General features: G+C 47.1%; 1 pseudogene across 1 annotated transcript in view; it reads left to right on the top strand.

Moving 5' to 3' along the window:
- Nucleotides 1-293: 293 nt before the first annotated feature.
- LOC144942349 (paired box protein Pax-6-like) overlaps nucleotides 294-19,308 on the top strand; it is a 35,069-nt pseudogene continuing 16,054 nt past the window's right edge. Inside the window, exons 1-3 of the transcript XR_013639360.1 lie at nucleotides 294-401; nucleotides 16,403-16,494; nucleotides 16,915-17,045. The product of XR_013639360.1 is annotated as a paired box protein Pax-6-like (transcript). The remainder of the gene's footprint in view (nucleotides 402-16,402; nucleotides 16,495-16,914; nucleotides 17,046-19,308) is intronic.

Below are 19,308 nucleotides of genomic sequence, written 5' to 3'. Positions count from 1 at the left end.
GTGGACGAGTGGGTGGGTGGGTACGTTGGTGGGTGGGTACGTTGGTGGGTGGGTACGTTGGTGTGTAGGGCACGTGCGTGTGGGTGGGTGGACGAGTGGGGGTGGGTGAGCGCGCTCGCTGGCGGCCGTCAGTCACGCCGCTACCTCCACACAACGCGACGCAGCTTCAGCAGCAACAGCAGCAGCAGCAGCCGCAGCAGCCGACGCCTCTGAAGTTGTCGCTGCTCCGATCGCGCTGCGCTCAGAGTTCGCGCACGCAGAGTGGGGAGGCGGCGTGGGGGGTGGGAGGGGATCTCTGTGCTCGAGCCGTGTTCCACAACCACCACAACTACAACAACTTCCACAACAACAACAGCAACGCGGGTTCCGCATGCGTACCTGGACTGCGGCGTGAAGCCCAGGTGAGAGAGTGTTGTTCGGTAAGCAGCGCGCTGCTGCTGCTGCTGCGGTGGTGGTGGTGGTGCCGTTCCTGCTGCCAGGTGTCGTTCATTGGAGAGAGAGGTGGTGTTGGTGGTGGTGGTGACGCGTCTTCGAGTCGTCGAGGCTTGCCCGTGAAGAGACGGAGGGACCAGTGGGCCACCCAATTCCTAGCAAGTCGGCACCGTCAAGGTGGGAGAGACTATATTCTTAGGTTTTTTCGGTAAAGTCACGTAGGTAAAACATCAAAATTAATGAAAATAAAATAAAACAAAAATCATGACGTTTCGGAGGCAACACAAGTCTCCGTCATCAGGTGGGAGAGACTCCCACTCGGTAACTGCATCGGCTCTGTGCCCGGCGTCTCCGGGTCTCGCTCGCTCCGTGTGTGAGCTGTGCAGGGACGTTGTCGGGCGGAGAGTTTCCGCGATCGTTGCCTCGTCCGTCTCGTCGTCGTCGTCGAGCTCTGTTCGTGATGTTTACTCGAGAGCTCGTGGAGTCTATGGGCAATGTTAGTCTATGGGTAGTGTTGAGTCTATGGGTAGTGTTGGTCTATGGGTAGTGTTGAGTCTATGGGCAGTGTTGAGTCTATGGGTAGTGTTAGTCTATGGGTAGTGTTGAGTCTATGGGCAGTGTTAGTCTATGGGTAGTGTTGAGTCTGTGGGTAATGTTAGTCTATGGGTAGTGTTAGTCTATGGGCAGTGTTAGTCTATGGGTAGTGTTGGTCTATGGGTAATGTTGAGTCTATGGGCAGTGTTGAGTCTATGGGTAGTGTTAGTCTATGGGTAGTGTTAGTCTATGGGTAGTGTTAGTCTATGGGTAGTGTTGGTCTATGGGTAATGTTGAGTCTATGGGCAGTGTTAGTCCATGGGCAATGTTAGTCTATGGGTAATGTTAATCTATGGTGCAGTGCTAGTCTATGGGCAATGCTAGTCTATGGGCAGTGTTAGTCTATGGGCAATGTTAGTCTATGGGTAATGTTAGTCTATGGGCAGTGTTAGTCTATCGGCAATGTTAGTCTATGGGCAATGTTAGTCTATGGGTAATGTTAGTCTATGGGCAGTGTTAGTCTATCGGCAATGTTAGTCTATGGGCAGTGTTAGTCTATCGGCAATGTTAGTCTATGGGCAGTGTTGGTCTATGGGCAGTGTTAGTCTATGGGCAATGTTAGTCTATGGGCAATGTTAGTCTATGGGCAATGTTAGTCTATGGGCAGTGTTGGTCTATGGGCAGTGTTAGTCTATGGGCAATGTTAGTCTATGGGCAGTGTTGGTCTATGGGTAGTGTTAGTCTATGGGCAGTGTTAGTCTATGGGCAGTGTTAGTCTGTGGGCAGTGTTAGTCTATCGGCAGTGTTAGTCTATGGGCAATGTTAGTCTGTGGGCAGTGTTAGTCTATGGGCAGTGTTAGTCTATGGGCAATGTTAGTCTATGGGCAGTGTTAGTCTATGGGTAGTGTTAGTCTATGGGCAGTGTTAGTCTATGGGCAGTGTTAGTCTATGGGCAGTGTTAGTCTATGGGCAGTGTTAGTCTATGGGCAATGTTAGTCTGTGGGCAATGTTAGTCTATGGGCAATGTTAGTCTATGGGCAATGTTAGTCTATGGGCAGTGTTAGTCTATGGGCAATGTTAGTATAGCCTTTAACAGGCTATTGGGGCAAGTGCTGTTATTATAGGGACACATTCCTTTACATGGTAAAAATTTTAAGCATAAAAAAAATGTATTAGCAGGTGTACACCTTTACATATATATACGCTGACGCTGGGCACATTGGCGTGCTCTGTACATGTACGCGTCTATATATAGTCGAGGGACTTGACTCACAGATGCATAACCAGGCACAGTTAAGTGTGAGTGGTACACACACAACCACAGATGTGTGTGTGAGTTCAATTCCCGCTCACGGCTGCCAACACGAGTGACGATTATCTGAACCGGTCCTGGGCCTCCCCGAGGTCGACTCAGCCTCAAATGAGTAGCTGGTGCGGCGTGTAAGCATCGCCACTGGGAGAGACAAAGGCGGCCGGGCGTGGAGTTGGCCACCCACCACCTCGTGTGCCGTGCCGGCCTTCATAGGTGCTACTCGCCAACAGCACTTGCCCCAACAGTCTGTTGCAGGCTATACGGGGGATCTTTGTCTTTGATTGCATTGTTAGATCCGGTTTACAAAGTCAAACTCATTGCTTTGGGCAATGCTGCTTCTGCATTGGCAGCGGTAAACAAGCACATTCGACAAGATAAAAAAAATCAACTCGTTCGGTCGCCAAAAACCACCACCGTCGCCTTCAGTTGAAATTAATATTATACAGGCGACGTTTCGGGCAACGGCCCTTCTTCGTTGCACGACCGGGGCAGTAACGCGTCTTGGCGTGCTATGGATACGGTGCTATTACGCGTACCGTCACACATCGGATGTCTACTTTTTGTTCCCATTTAAAGCCACAGTCTTACGGCTCACGAATGCGTCTCATTGACAAGACAGAGGTTTGACAATTCACGGAAAATACGCAACGAGCCAAATGAACTCCAGCAATGCGATCTTCTTTGCAGAAGGAAAGTGTGCGCTCGTGTTAAACAAGTATAACCCGTAAAAACAAAGTTTTTCACTATAAATCCTGTATATGCGTGGCGGTTAGAGTCCTCTCGTCCTCTGGCTTGAGATGGCTGCCACCTATGGGTCAGATGATTGCATGGCAGCATTAAGCAATTGGTAGTTAAATATAATATTTTTGTCCTAAAAAGTGTAAAATTTTGGATTTTTTTTCACGAACATTAATTGTCACGCACAACGAGTCTGTGTGGAAAATGTCAGCTCGATTGGATCACGGGAAGTGGGTTAAAAAACGACCGAAATATTTGCACGGTCGTAAGCAAGCAAGCGAACTTAATATAAAGGATTTAAAAAGAGTCAACTTCGTTTGAAACAAACACGCGTGGCGACAATTTGTGAAGCTTACACGGCCACCATCAGAGGCGAGCGGTAACTATCGGAACAAGTGCTGATCGATCATTCCCGCCCTTCATCCAGCAGTGGATTGATGAAGGGGTAATCTGGTTATTAGAATTAGAATTAGTATCGTTCTTGATTTGAAACATTCGTGACTGCAGGAATCCATACTCTTTGGTTCTTTCGGTAAAGTCACGTGGGTAGAAAATAAAATAGATCACGACGTTTCGGGCGCAACACAAGCGTCCGTCATCAGGTGGGAAAGCGTGGTCTGCTGCTGAGGCAGACTGTTTTAAAAACGTCGTGATTTAAATTCGTGTCGTGATAACGGCGCTGGCTGTCAATCGCCACGATGCCACACAGGTGTCCGATGCTCGGCTTCATCGTTAGATAAAGACAAAGATCCCCCGTGTAGCCGGTAACAGACTAACACGTAGGCTTTTGCGACCAATATTATTCGTAATAAGTTTTTGGGTTTAGATGGCGTTATTTAGAAACTGTAAATGTTGTGGATTCACTCTTCAACACACCGGTGGGCTAAAGTAGTGAACTATTTGTCTTTTGTCAACGTGACACTTTTTTTGCTGATTGGCCGTGTCGGGTGGTGGAGGGTTACGACACATTTATAAATAACGCGATCTAAACCCAAAAACGTTTATTATGGTAACAGACTGTTGGGGGCAAGTGCTGTTCGCGAGCACCTATGAAGGCCGGAACGGCACACGAGGGGGTGCGTGGCCTGCACCACGCCTGGCCGCCTTTGTCTCCCTCGTGGCGATGTTTACACACCGCCCCAGGTACTCATTTGAGGCTGAGTCGACCTAGAGCAGGCCCAGGACCAGTTCAGATAACCGTCACTACTGGACATCTGTGAAAAATGTATTAATAGCTCATCGGATTCCTCAACTATAAACAAATATTCTGATTCTGATAGTGCCCCCCCCTCTCCCTTCCCGAGCGGGAAATCGAACTCGGGTCGCTGGGTTCGAAGCGTAGTGCGCTAACCGCTGCGCCACCGCTCCCCATCATTACACATCCACACACACACACTACTTCGGGCAAGTTACGAACACAAACGTTATATAAGATAAACACGCATCACCCATATATATATGTGGTTAAAATCAACCAAACGAGTTTCACGACTGAGGAAGGATAACGCGCAGCTGTATGGGATGCGCGCTTTTCCCAGACTGGGAACAGCAGATATCAAGGGAAGCCGAGGGGTTTTTTTTCGTTCTAGATTTGAAGCTTTCGTGACTGCAATGATTCATATTCTTAGGTTTTTTCGGTAAAGTCACGTAGGAAAAACATTAAAATTAATAAAAGTAAAATAAAATAAAAATCACGACGTTTCGGAGGCAACACAAGCTTCCGTCTTCAGGTGGAACCGTCACAGCCACGACAGCTGTATCAAGTAAATGAGAGATTTCAGGAGCTACCACTCCGTTTATATAATGGTTGGAGAGGGGGGGGGAAGCGGCAAGTACAGCACACTTTTTATTCATATGGTAAGGTGAGGCTTAAGAGGGTGAGCCTTTGTTATGGAGAGGTACGGTTTGTGGGAATATTTTTCATCTGCCGGGTCGCACGGCACGAACCGATTACAGAAACGACCCCACGCGTTTCTAAACGGCCATCGCATCCCTATGAACATTTTATTTGATATTACCAGGTGAGGCTCACTAAGTTATATATTTGGCTATTTTTTCAAACGCGACTTGGCTACGCACAAATGATAGCTCGACGAAGTGTCGGATTATCCTCATCACCACGTTGGACATTTTCTCGCAGCCAGATCGTCTAAAGGCGTCGTGATGTTGATGTCTAAATGTGGAGGGGGAAACCCGGAGGACTCGGAGATAAATCCACTGCGACCACGGACACAGAGAAAGAGAGAGAGACGCAAACTCCAAATATACAGCAGGCGTCAGGGTTGGGATCTTAACCCACGACCTCGTGTAGATTAAGAAACAACCGTTTAGATCATGTTTGATTAGTTTGCTGCTGTATATGCCAAAATGATGGGCCTAACTTTGTTGAGTTATTATTTGTGGCCAGGCCGCTTTGGAAAAATCAGTGAATACCTCGGTGAGCTGTCTGGTAGCACGGGGATGGTTTCGTGCTGTGTTTGTGTTTGTTCGTTTGTTTACCTTTCTTGTCCTTTGCATTCCCGTCGTGTTTTTCGAACTGTTTGTTGTTGCGACGTTCTTACATCGAGCCCCTACTGGGCATCTGTGAGAAAAGGAGCTTCATAGCTCATCGGTTTCCTCCTGCAGTATCAATACATATTGTCATTCTGATCGCAGGCGAGGTAGTTACACACCTCCCAGCCACCGCGGCGTCTCTAGCAAATGAACACACACGCGCCTGGTGGGAATTGCCTGCAGTACATTCATCCCGTTGTCACCACTAGAGCGAGATGCATGCCGGGATGTACACGTGCTGACGCGTTCTCCGTCACAACGCTTCGATTGGGGGGCAAGGGGGGGGCAATGTTGGGTTGAAACGAGACACAGGCAGCGAGTTGAGTTTTACCGGAAACTTTTGTAACAACTGGATCAGAATCGGAAGAAGTGGATTTCTCACTGAGTGAAAACCCGTGGGGCTAAGAAGTTCGTTTTTCCAGGGCGGCTCGGGCCGGCAGACAACGTTTAAGCACTTCCACAGTTACATATTTAACGACAACAACAACATGATAAAGGTTTTTGGGTTAGATCGCGTTATTATGAATGTGTCGCAACCCTCCACCACCCGACACGGCAAATCAGAAATAAAATGTGTGACTTTAACAAAACGCCAATTCGATAATTGTTTTTTTACCCTTGTATCTGGCAACAAAACGGACACATTTTTTTTAATTTAAACTGTGTCAGTTTTGTTGCCAGATAAAAGGGTAAAAAAAACAATTATCATATTTTTTACTGGCAAATGAGGTTCCAATGGTGTAAAACGCCAATTCGTTACCTCTTCAGCCCACCGGTGTGTTTGAAGAGTGGATCCACAGCATTTAGAATTTGAGTAGTACGACGTTTCGCTGGTAATTACATCCAGTATCTCCGGGCGATTTGCCAGAACAACATCGGGTAAAACGCCTATTCGTATTGGTCATACTTACATAACTCAGCACACTCGTCAACGCCACCGCGGTCTCTTTAAAGAGGAGAAGTATGCAATAGGCGACGTTTCGGCCAATGGACCTTCTTCACAGGGTCGTGTTGTGATTCACCTCCGTATGCCCTTGACCGCGTGGTCGCGTCTCTGACCAAGCCTTGGCGTTCGTGTCGTTCGTAGATTTGCATGAATGGAGCAAATTTAACTAAACGTAACGAATTCTTACGGCTGTATATGGCATCAAAAGCTGTTTCTACGTTAAGCTATTTTCTTACAGTCCGTGTTCATCCAGAGAAAGCGATTTTTTAACACATACTCAATTTAACACGGAAGGATCACACGACACAATATTTTCCACAAGAGAGGTTTTTGGGTAAGATCTCGTTTTGTTTACGTGGCACAGACCTCACCAATCGGCTGCGTGTCGGGTGGTGGCGGGTTTAACGACACGTTTATATGCACGCGATATAACCCTCCCCCCCCCCAAAAAAAACATCTTCAATTCCCGACAACGTATTCAGGAAGTTATTTAATGCGTCGGCTATCATTGAGGATGTTCGTTTAAATACGTTTATCAAACATATTGTTGAAAAGCAAACACACACACACACACATATAAATGATCAAACACAGCAACTAAGAGCATGCCACAGTTCGCTACACGTGGTCTGCGCCTCTTAATTCAGAGCCATCCATCCCAAACACCATCGAAGCAGAGCTGAAAATATATATAATATTTACATATATATAAAATATCCGGCTCTGTATTAATATCCCCGTCGAGATGGATGTGAGTGGACGACAAAACCCATATACGGAAGATCAATGGGTAGCTGTGAATACTATCCCTGTGTAATAATCAATCAATCAAGTCTTTATTTCGATCGCACTATTTCGTACAAAAGATGCAATTCAAAGTGCTGTCCAGGCAAAGTGAAACATCGTTAAGAGACTACATCGCAAGAACAATAAAAGCAATTTCCAGACAAAACTAAATCGCGTTATAATAAATTTCTAGCGAAGGCATTTTTTTTAAAACGCTTACAACAGAATCCTAACTCAAAGCAAGTTTAAAAAAAAAGTAAGTTTATATCTCGATTTCAAACTTTCGCGACTGCAGGGATTCATCTTCTTGGTTCTCACTGAGAATTATTTTATTATGTTTAATTTGTATTATTTTATTATTTCCATTCTACGTGACTTTACCGAAAGAACCAAGAAGATACGTTTCTATCTTCAACTTAAAATCGCTCAACGATTGCGAAGCCCTCGGACCCCGCTGGCAGGCAGGCTGCCTGCTCCACAGACGAGTGCCCATTCACTCCGAACGAAGGCCGCCTTGCCCGTGTGAGTGTTGGGGGTCCTGGCCCTTGGCACGACGAGAAGGCCGCAAGCGTTCCCGTGTGTGGTTCACGTCTACAAAGCATGGAAGGCAACGTTGTCCTGCTGACGCCAGACCATTCATCATCATCATCATCGTACACGAGGCTATTACATGACGCTTTTCACCCATGCATCACAGAGCGCTGTGTAAGTAGTAAGCGTAGTAGTAAGCGTTAAAAGCGTAAGAAAAGCGTCAAAAATCATCAGTTACATCGTATAATGAATAATGATCATAATAATAGCTAAAGGAGGGCATGCGTATAAAGATAACACTCGGATTAAAGTCTTCTTAAACAGCAATGCTTTCATACTCTTTGGTTCTTTCGGTGGAGTCACGTAGGTATACAATAAAATAAATCACGACGTTTCGGGCGCAAACACAAGCGTGTGTTGCGCTCGAAATGTCGTGAAACGTGGTGATTTATTTTATTTTCTACCCGCGTGACTTTACCGAAAGAACCAAAGAGTATGGATCCCTGCAGTCACGAAAGCTTCAAATCAGCAATGCTTCAAGTGTAGACTTTACAAGGTCAGCACTTGCCCCAACCAACACTCTACGTGTAGACTACACGGTGGGCGGTGTGGGAGCGGTGTGTGGGAGCGGTGGTTGTCTTTGTGTGCGCCACCGGTCAGCCAAGTCAAGATTCGTGCGGCCACGTGCTTTGCTGTTTGTCTTCGCCGACTTCCCACCCCTGAATCGCATCCACAGCGCAAATCGTGGCAGCAGCGGAAATGCGGACGATGCCCGATGCTGCACGAATGGAACATGAAGACAGCTTTTAAACTGGTACAAAACTGACACCTTTATTTAAGGCATCATGTTTGCAATAACCACAACACAAGTAGTCAGAAAAGCAAACAAAAAGAAGCAACTCTGATAATGATAATAATATGCACGGTCCTTGAAGTTGATTGGTCCACACCCGAGACGGCTTTCTTTAGAGTCTAGTCCCCATTGGTGTTGGACCAGATGACACCAGAAGGCGTACAACTCAAACACAGTGCAATATCAGAGTATTGAGAGCTCGGGGTAAGCATTTACACTATGAGATCTCTTTTACCAGTGGCAAAATATAGTAGTAGTTTAAAAGGGTAAAAACCTACTACTATATTTTGCCACTGGTAAAAGAGATCTCATAGTATGAAGACGGCTCTCTAGCAGTAGCGGTGGTGTAGTGGTTAGCGCTACGCTGCGCTATGAACCTGGCGACCCGGGTTCGATTCCCGCTCACGGCTAACACCAGTGACGATTATCTGAACCGGTCCTGGGCTTCCCCTAGGTCGACTCAGCCTTAAATGAGTACCTGGTGCGGTGTGTAGTAAACATCGCCACTGGGGAGACAAAGGCGGTCGGGCGTGGTGCTGGCCACCCACCCCCCTCGTGTGCCGTTCCGGCCTTCATAGGTGCTCGCTAACAGCACTTGCCCCTACAGTCTGTTAAGGCTATACGGGGGATCTTTATCTTTACCCAGGACAGACCGTGGCAGTGCAACGTGTAACGACGCTATCATGCGAATGAGACATCACAGCGATGATGATGACGACGATGATTCACTACTCCGCTGCTCCCAATGCGATTATATTATCTGCGCTTGCCCACCTTGAAAGTGAAATTGTAGTTCGTTGCTCTGCACCATCCACACGACAAGATGAGTTCCCAGCGGCCCCTACCCAGACTGTCACCCCCCCCCCCACCTCGTGTCGATCGACATCGCGCGACTCGCTGCAGGGTCGGCAAAGGGAGGAGACCCAAGATCGGGTTCGACGCTGCCTCGCCACTGTTCGATTCTTCTGCACGCGCGTGTGTGTAGAACTTCTTTCGCGCCGTACGTAGCCAGCCGTGCCGGTCCTCTTCACCTGAGGACGGCTGCTTGCGTTGTGGCCGAAACGTCGTGAGAATTGTATTGTATTATGTTTTATTTTTATTATTTTATTACTTCCCTTCTACGTGACTTTACCGAAAGAACCAAGAAGATGAATCCCTGCAGTCACGAAAGAAGCTTTAAATCGAAATTTTATTATGTTTTATTTGTATTATTTTATTACTTCCCTTCTACGTGACTTCACCGAAAGAACCAAGAAGATGAATCCCTGCAGTCACGAAAGAAGCTTTAAATCGACGTAGAATCGTTCATCGTCGCTTACCACGTCGCTCCCTATGGCACGACGCGCCCCGACTCCAATGATGTTTGCTGCTATTCGGCAATGGCTTTGTGTGTGTGGTTAGAAGACACGAACGCTCACATATATCGGGGGGGAGGGGGCAATTTCCCACGATATTTTTGGTGGCGCAGTGGCGAGCGAAGTTTTGTGTGTTTTGTGTTGTTGTTCCCGCACGGCATCACGCGGTGGGCAAGTCGCTACTCCACTTTTGTTCGGGGAAGAGGACCCCCCCCCCTGCCCCCCCCCCCCCCCACCGGGGTCGCGCGTGTTGCGCGTGGAACTTCTTTCGCACCGTACGTCGCCAACCGCGCTGATCGGGGAGGGAGGGGGAGCGTGGTGGGGGGGATGGTGGGGGGATGGGGGGAGGCAAAGGAACTCGCACCGAGAGCGGTGGGGGATGAGTCGCGGCGTCGCGTTAATGATTGCGACCCTGCGCTCACCAGGGGGGGGTCTCATTGTGGGGGAGCTGCCAGGGGACACGGGCGGGGAGAGTTCGGGGTGGTCAGGGAGACGGTGGTGGTGGCGGTGGCGGTGGCGGTGGTGGCGGTGGTGGTGGCGGTGTTGGGGTTGGTGGCGGTGGTGGTGGTTGGTGGTGGTGGTGGCGGTGTTGGGGTTGGTGGTGGTGGTGGTGGCGAGAGACGCGTTCAGGGTGGCAGCGAGGAGGGATGGGGGGCGGGAGATCCCTCCATTGGCTGTGGCCATTTGCCCTCGACGGTAGATGATGGCTCTGAGTATTTATCTCGCGAGGAGTTTGGGGTGGTGGGGGGAGAAAGAGGTGGTGGGGGAGGGTGTTCAGGGGGGGGGGGCTTGTGGGAAAAAGTTGTGGTGGGGGAGGGGGGTCACGGGGGGGGGGGGGGTGCGAACGCACGCACGCACGGCCTGACGACCGCTTTGTGAATGGCTCATTAACTTTGATGAGGAAAGTTCATTTTGTAAGCCGGGGTAATTATTACACGGGGGGGGGGGGGGGGCGCTGTGGGTGGGTGGGGGGGTGGGGGGCTCTTCTCGAGTGCTGCGCTTGCAACTCGTGGACGTCTCCCGGATCGCCCCCCCCCCCCATCCCATCTCATGCACAGGCAGCGGTCTCAAAGCCACCAGTTGTGTCGTGCCCAGCGCGCTAAACCGCCAAACAGTGGCACTGCACAACCCTGATGATGATGGTGGTGGTAATGGTGGTGGTCTAAGACCGTTTTTGAGACGAGGCTCAAAAGAAAGCTATCTCTGGTGTGGAGCCAATCAGTTTTAAAGACAATGCATGATATATTATCAGTGGTTTTTTTTGCTTACATTCTGACCACAAGCATTGTGGTTAATGCAGACGTGATTCCTTGTGAAAGGTTTCAGTTTGGTGTTTTAACATCTTAACACCTGATAATTGGTTTTTTACCCTTCTATCTGGCAACAAAACTGACACCTTTTTTTACAAGAAGTCATGTTTACATAGACCACAATACCTGCAGTCATAATGCAAACCAAAAAAAAGGTGTCAGTTTTGTTGCCAGATAGAAGGGTAAAAAACCAATCATCATATTTTTACTGGCAAATGAGGTTCCAATGGTGTAAATCTTAACACAACTGTTTTGTTGCCAGAAAAATGGGGAAAACCTATTCTCAGATGTTGTTGTTGATGTTGTTGTTGTTGATGTTGTTGTTGTTGATGATGTTGTTGATGTATATACGTTGAACTTCTTTCGTCGCCTATTGGAGGTGTCCGGGGAAGGCGGGAGGACAGAAACATTAAACGCAACAAAGTAAATTTCGATTTAAAGCTTTCGTGACTACAGGGATTCATCTTCTTGGTTCTTTCGGTAAAGTCACGTAGAAGGGAAGTAATAAAATAATAAAAATAAAACATAATAAAATAAAATAATATAATAATATAATATAATAATATAATATAATAATATTTTTTTTTATTACTTCCCTTCTACGTGACTTTACCGAAAGAACCAAGAAGACGCAACAAAGTAGTTCTCGAGGAAATGAGTTTGTCAACGTAGACGACGATTTCGAAGCGCCGCTGTCTCCCGGGGGGCTTCCGCAGATCGGAAGGAAGAGCGTTCCAGACGGCCACAGAAGCTGGTGGCGATGATGATGTTGTTTGTATGTTTGTACGTACGCATGTCGAACTTCTTTCGCACCGTACGTAGCCAACCACACTGATCAGAGGTGCGGGGGAAGGACAACAAACTAAAGACAAAAATCAGTTGTAAAGAAATGTCAATCTAGACGATGATGATTTTAAAGCGAACAGCTCCCAGTGACCTCCTAATATCGGTGGGAGAGCGTTCCAGACGGCCGCAGAAGCGCATCTGAAAGCGCCGCGCGATGATGGTGATGATGATGGTGATGATGATGGTGATGGTTTGGATACTTAATGATGATGATGATGTGGATACTTAATGATTAAGATGACGGTGTGGATACTTAATGATGATGATGGTGGTGGTGGTGTGGATTCTTAATGATTATGATGATGGTGTGGATACTTAATGATGATGATGGTGTGGATACTTAATGATTATGATGATGTGGATACTTAATTATTAAGATGATGGTGTGGATACTTAATGATGATGGTGGTGTGGATACTCAATGATGATGATGGTGGTGGTGTGGATACTTAATGATGATGATGATGATGGTGGTGTGGATACTTAATGATGATGATGATGGTGGTGTGGATACTTAATGATGATGATGGTGGTGGTGTGGATACTTAATGATGATGATGATGATGTGGATACTTAATGATGATGATGGTGGTGTGGATTCTTACTGATGATGATGATGCACAAATGGGCGATTAGACAGTGCCTCGTGTCTCGCTGTGTGGAGGTGTCCACTTTGGTGTCCGCTATGCGTGGACGCGCTCTCCGTGAGAGATCGGAACAGAGTCTCGTTCTCACGGCGCCTCAATGCGCGACCATCAACAACAACAATAACAACAACAGCAGCAATAACACCAATAACAACAATAACAATGACACCACTAAACTTTTATACAAATACGGTTTTCTTGGAATTTCTCTCACTTGATACAGCTATCGTGCTGTGACTGTTCCACCTGAAGACGGAAGCTTGTGTTGCCTCCGAAACGTCGTGATTTTAATTTTATTTTTTTTATTTTATTTTACTTTTATTAATTTTTTTTTTACCTACGTGACTTTTCCGGAAAAACCCTAAGAATATGAATCCTTGCAGTCACGAAAGCTTCAATCAAATCTAGAATTGACACCACTTACAACAATAACAATAGCACGTGCAAGCGACATGAGTTGGCTCGAAAAAACCTTAGAATATGAGTTGGCTCGTCGATGCCGCTGCTGCTGCTGCTGATGATGACGACGATGACAAAGCTGATGCCGATGTTTGATGACGATGGTGACGGTGAGGCTTTCGTGCGCCTCATTATCGCTGCACCGTTGGGGGCGGCTGATAGATGAGCGACTTTCTTCGTGGGGTTCACGCCCAGGTCAACGAGACGGCGAGATGCCGCCGCGTGGGACATCTGAAACGACGTCGGCGGATGATCAAAGCGAACAGTGCTGTGAAATCTGACTGTAGCCACGATATCTATGGTATGATATACACCGCTATTTCTAGATTTGAAGCTTTCGTGACTGCAAGGATTCATATTCTTAGGGTTTTTTTTCGGTAAAGTCACGTAGGTAAAACATTAAAATTAATAAAAGTAAAATGAAATAAAAAATAAAAATCACGACGTTTCGGAGGCAAGATGTGATCAACCGTGCAAAAAAGATTTGACTACACTTATTTGGCCAATCTTATTTGACAGACAACTATTACAGGTTTACCATGTTCAGTTGTTTTCTCCTTTTCATAGGTTAAGTCACAAACCGTACCTCTCCATAACAAAGGCTCACCCTCTTAAGCCTCACCTTAACCATATGAATAAAAAGTGTGCTGCACTTGCCCCTTCCCCCCCCTTCTCCAACCATTATATAAACGGAGTGGTAGCTCCTGCAATCTCTCATTTACTTGATACAGCTGTCGTGGCTGTGACGGTTCCACCTGAAGACGGAGGCTTGTGTTGCCTCCGAAACGTCGTGATTTTTATTTTTAATTTTATTTTACTTTTATTAATTTTAATGTTTTACCTACGTGACTTTACCGAAAAGACCTAAGAATATACACCGCTATGTAGCCGTGGGATGTGTACATATATTTAGCGGTTTATATATATAGAAAATACTGCTAGCCCTAAAATATACACCGCAATATAGTGGTATGATGTTGACATACATATATATATTTAGTGGTGTATATATGAACACAGAATACTGATAGCCCCAAAATATACACACCACGATATAGTGCCATTGTGGTATACAGTATATCTATATACTGTATATTTATATAAAAATATACAGTATATAGATATACTGTATAGCACAATATCGTTGTATCTTACGTATGTGTCACTATCGTGGAATAATGATGATGAGATATGTAGTAGTCTGTGTATATATATACACACCACTTACATGCAGATGTTCGATCCTGTTCATGGCGCATTGAGACATTTTGGCAATGACGACGACACAATGACGACGATGAAGATGGTGATCGTGGTGATGATGGAGACGTCGATGACGACACTACACACTCGACCTGCCTACCACGTGGTGCGACTAATGCTCCACGTGCGACGTCGATGACGACACTACACACTCGACCTGCCTAACACGTGGTGCCCCTTCTGGTCTACGTGCGACGTCGATGACGACACTACACACTCGACTTGCCTAACACGTGGTGCGCCTTCTGGTCCACGTGCGACGTCGATGACGACACTACACACTCGACCTGCCTAACACGTGGTGCGCCTTCTGCTCCACGTGCGACGTTGATGACGACACTACACACTCGACCTGCCTAACACGTGGTGCGCCTTCTGCTCCACGTGCGACGTTGATGACGACACTACACACTCGACCTGCCTAACACGTGGTGCGACTAATTCTCCACGTGCGACGTTGATGACGACACGACACGTTCCACCTGCCTAACACGTGGTGCGACTTCTGCTCCACGTGCGATGTCGATGACGACACTACACACTCGACCTGCCTAACACGTGGTGCACATTCTGCTCCACGTGCGACGTCGATGACGACACTACACACTCGACCTGCCTACCACGTGGTGCGCCTTCTGGTCTACGTGCGACGTTGATGACGACACTACACACTCGACCTGCCTAACACGTGGTGTGACTTCTGTTCCACGTGCGACGTTGATGACGACACTACACCCTCTGCCTGCCTAACACGTGGTGCACATTCTGATCCACGTGCGACGTCGATGACGACACGACACGTTCGACCTGCCTACCACGTGGTGCGCCTTCTGGTCTACGTGCGACGTTGATGACGACACTACACACTCGACCTGCCTAACACGTGGTGTAACTTCTGCTCCACGTGCGACGTTCATGACGACACTACACCCTCGGCCTGCCTAACACGTGGTGCACATTCTGCTCCACGTGTGACGTTGATGACGACACTACACACTCGACCTGCCTAACACGTGGGTGCGACTTCTGCTCCACGTGCGACGTTGATGACGACACGACACGTTCCACCTGCCTAACACGTGGGTGCGACTTCTGGTCTACGTGTGACGTTGATGACGACACTACACACTCGACCTGCCTAACACGTGGGTGCGACTTCTGCTCCACGTGCGACGTTGATGACGACACGACACGTTCCACCTGCCTAACACGTGGGTGCGACTTCTGGTCTACGTGTGACGTTGATGACGACACTACACACTCGACCTGCCTAACACGTGGGTGCGACTTCTGCTCCACGTGCGACGTTGATGACGACACGACACGTTCCACCTGCCTAACACGTGGGTGCGACTTCTGGTCTACGTGTGACGTTGATGACGACACTACACACTCGACCTGCCTAACACGTGGGTGCGACTTCTGCTCCACGTGCGACGTTGATGACGACACGACACGTTCCACCTGCCTAACACGTGGGTGCGACTTCTGGTCTACGTGTGACGTTGATGACGACACTACACACTCGACCTGCCTAACACGTGGGTGCGACTTCTGCTCCACGTGCGACGTTGATGACGACACGACACGTTCCACCTGCCTAACACGTGGGTGCGACTTCTGGTCTACGTGTGACGTTGATGACGACACTACACACTCGACCTGCCTAACACGTGGGTGCGACTTCTGCTCCACGTGCGACGTTGATGACGACACGACACGTTCCACCTGCCTAACACGTGGGTGCGACTTCTGGTCTACGTGTGACGTTGATGACGACACTACACACTCGACCTGCCTAACACGTGGGTGCGACTTATGCTCCACGTGTCTCCAGGCCGTCCTCATCCTCCTCCTCCTCGTGTCGTTGGAGGACTCCACGTGAGGCATCACCCCGATGCTGTAAACAGACGCCCATGTATCAAAAAGGCAAGTGGCACCTGCGTTCGGGGCAAGAAGCACTTAAGCGAGGCTACACTTTGAGATATTGTCTCATTTTTGTTGTCGTTGTCGTTTCGATTTAAAGCTTCTTTCGTGACTGCAGCAGGGATTCAACTTCTTGGTTCTTTCGGTAAAGTCACGTAGAAGGGAAATAATACAATAATAAAAATAAAACGTAATAAAATCATTCTCACGACGTTTCGGCCACAACGCAGGACGGCTGCTTGCGTTGTGGCCGAAACGTCGTGAGAATTATTTTATTACGTTTTATTTTTATCATTTTATTATGTTTTATTTTTATTCTTTTATTATGTTTTATTATTATTACTTTATTATTTCCCTTCTACGTGACTTTACCGAAAGAACCAAGATGATGTCGTTGTTGTTGTTGTCGTGATAATGAATTAGGTCACAGCGGGGTTAATCAGCTGGGCGGAATGTTCGTGAACGGACGTCCGCTGCCGGATTCAACGCGGCATCGGATAATCGAGTTGGCTCACAGCGGGGCCAGGCCCTGTGACATCTCCCGCCTGCTGCAGGTGAGAGAGTCCACACGAGTTCGATGTACCTGTATTCATTTATTTACTTATTCATGCATTCATTCATTACATCTCACCTGGAATATTCACAGTGTTCATAAATCACCCGCCAATATTCCTAATGGCAATATCGAAACTGGATTGTTGGGTTCTAGATTTGAAGCTTTCGTGACTGCAATGATTCATATTCTTAGGTTTTTTCGGTAAAGTCACGTAGGTAAAAAATTAAAATTTAAATTAATAAAAGTAAAATAAAATAAAAATAAAATAAAAAATTTAAATCACGACGTTTCGGAGGCAACACAAGCTTCCGTCTTCAGGTGGAACCGTCACAGCACGATTGCTGCATCAAGTAAATGAGAAATTCCAAGATTTGGGAATGATATCTCACCTTGAATATTCCTAAATAAAATATCGCAGCTTAAATATTCCCTCTCGTAATATCTCACCAGGAAAATTCCAAATTAAATATCTCCCCTGGAATATTCCGAATTATATAACTCACCTGCAACATTCCCTCGTATAATATCTCACCAGGAAAATTCAAAATTAAATATCTCCCCAGGAATATTCAAAATTAAATAGCTCACGTGCGATATTCCCTATTAGATCTCGCCTGCAATATTCGTTACACGCAGGCAAGGCTCGTACATTCACGTCTCACTTTCGTAAGCCGCCGGTGTACTAGACGTCGAGCTGGATGAGCCGTGCCGATCATTAATTTGCGCCATGAGTAGCGGGCTAAGAATGCCACCCCTCTGGGGATCACTCCACACGATCGCTCCACACGATCGCTCCACACGATCGCTCCACACGATCACTCCACACGATCGCTCCACACGATCGCTCCACACGATCGCTCCACACGATCGCTCCACACGATCGCTCCACACGATCGTGAGCGTTGTGGTGGTGGAAAGAAAAACACTATGAACACAGTAGGCGAGAAGACAAAACTCCTCATTCACGGATCCTTTTCTCCAAATAAGAAATAGATGAACACACAGATGGCTTTCGCGACCAATATCATCCATAATAGAGTTTTTTGTTTGGGGGGTTAGATCGGGTAAATATGAATGTGTCGTTAAACCCGCCACTCTTCGACACACCGGTGTGCTGGACTAGTAACGAATCGGCATGTTTTATTTGCACGACAAATCTTACTAATTGGATGTGTCGTGTGGTGGCGGGTTGAACGACACATATATACTTACGCGATCTACCCCCCACAAAAAAACCTGTATTGAAGATGTATATTGGACTATATGTTTTTGTTTACGTATCCCATCGGTCATACGGCCTTCTTGGGAGTGCATAATTTTCGACAGCATTCGATTCAAGACAAAGCAAAACTGTGGAGCGGGTTTGACACGTTGGGGAACAGTTCCTTGGTGACCCCTCTTTGAATGCTCACTAAGGTTGAAAGGCGTTCGTGCGTTAATAGCGACGATAAAAAAAACACATTTGTCAATAACACCATGGCTATAAAATGAAAAATAAGACAGGTTTGTTATCTATGTACGTTGAACTTCTTTCGCACCGTACGTAGCCAACCGTGCCAATCGGAGGTGCGTGGGGAAGGACGGCACAAACTAAACACAGAAAGCACTTCTGAACAAATGGCTTTGTCAATCTAGATGATGATTTAAAAGTGCCGTAGCTCCAGTGGCTTCCTGATATCGGAGAGAAGAGCGTTCCAGACGGCCGCAGAATGCGCATCTGAAGCGTGTGACGCGGTGACCGCCGCCTTTGTCCGATGGCTTTGCCAAAAGCCGCTGGAGTTCGCGTGATGGTGGTTTATGCTCCTTTTGACTTACAACGTTCGTGACTGCAGGAATTCATAGCCTTGGTTCTTTCGGTAAAGTCACGTAGAGAGAATATAAAAAAAAATTGTAATTAAATGAAAAATTATAAATTGAAGATAATAAAAGCAAAAAACCCACGACGTTAAGATCGCAACACAAGCGGTCTTCATCAGGCGGAGATAATTTATATTTATTATTTTCAATTCATTTTTATTTCTTTTATTTTATAATAAAATTTTATTTACTTTATTATTTTTTTTCTATCAACGTGACTTTCCCGAAAGGACCAAGAAGATAAGTTTCTATCTTCAACTTAAAATCGCTCAACGATTGCGAAGCCCTCGGACCCCGCTGGCAGGCAGGCCAGCTACCGCCCTGACCATCTACACCCCCCCCCTGCCCCTCCCCCAATGGCTCCCCCACGTGACAGCCGCGGGGGCAGGGGGGTGCTTTGGCCC

The sequence above is a fragment of the Lampetra fluviatilis genome, chromosome 27 (assembly GCF_964198595.1).
Source record: "Lampetra fluviatilis chromosome 27, kcLamFluv1.1, whole genome shotgun sequence".
Lineage (NCBI taxonomy): Eukaryota > Metazoa > Chordata > Hyperoartia > Petromyzontiformes > Petromyzontidae > Lampetra > Lampetra fluviatilis.
Note: the sequence above shows the minus strand (reverse complement) of the source record. Positions and strands in the feature narration are given on the sequence as shown.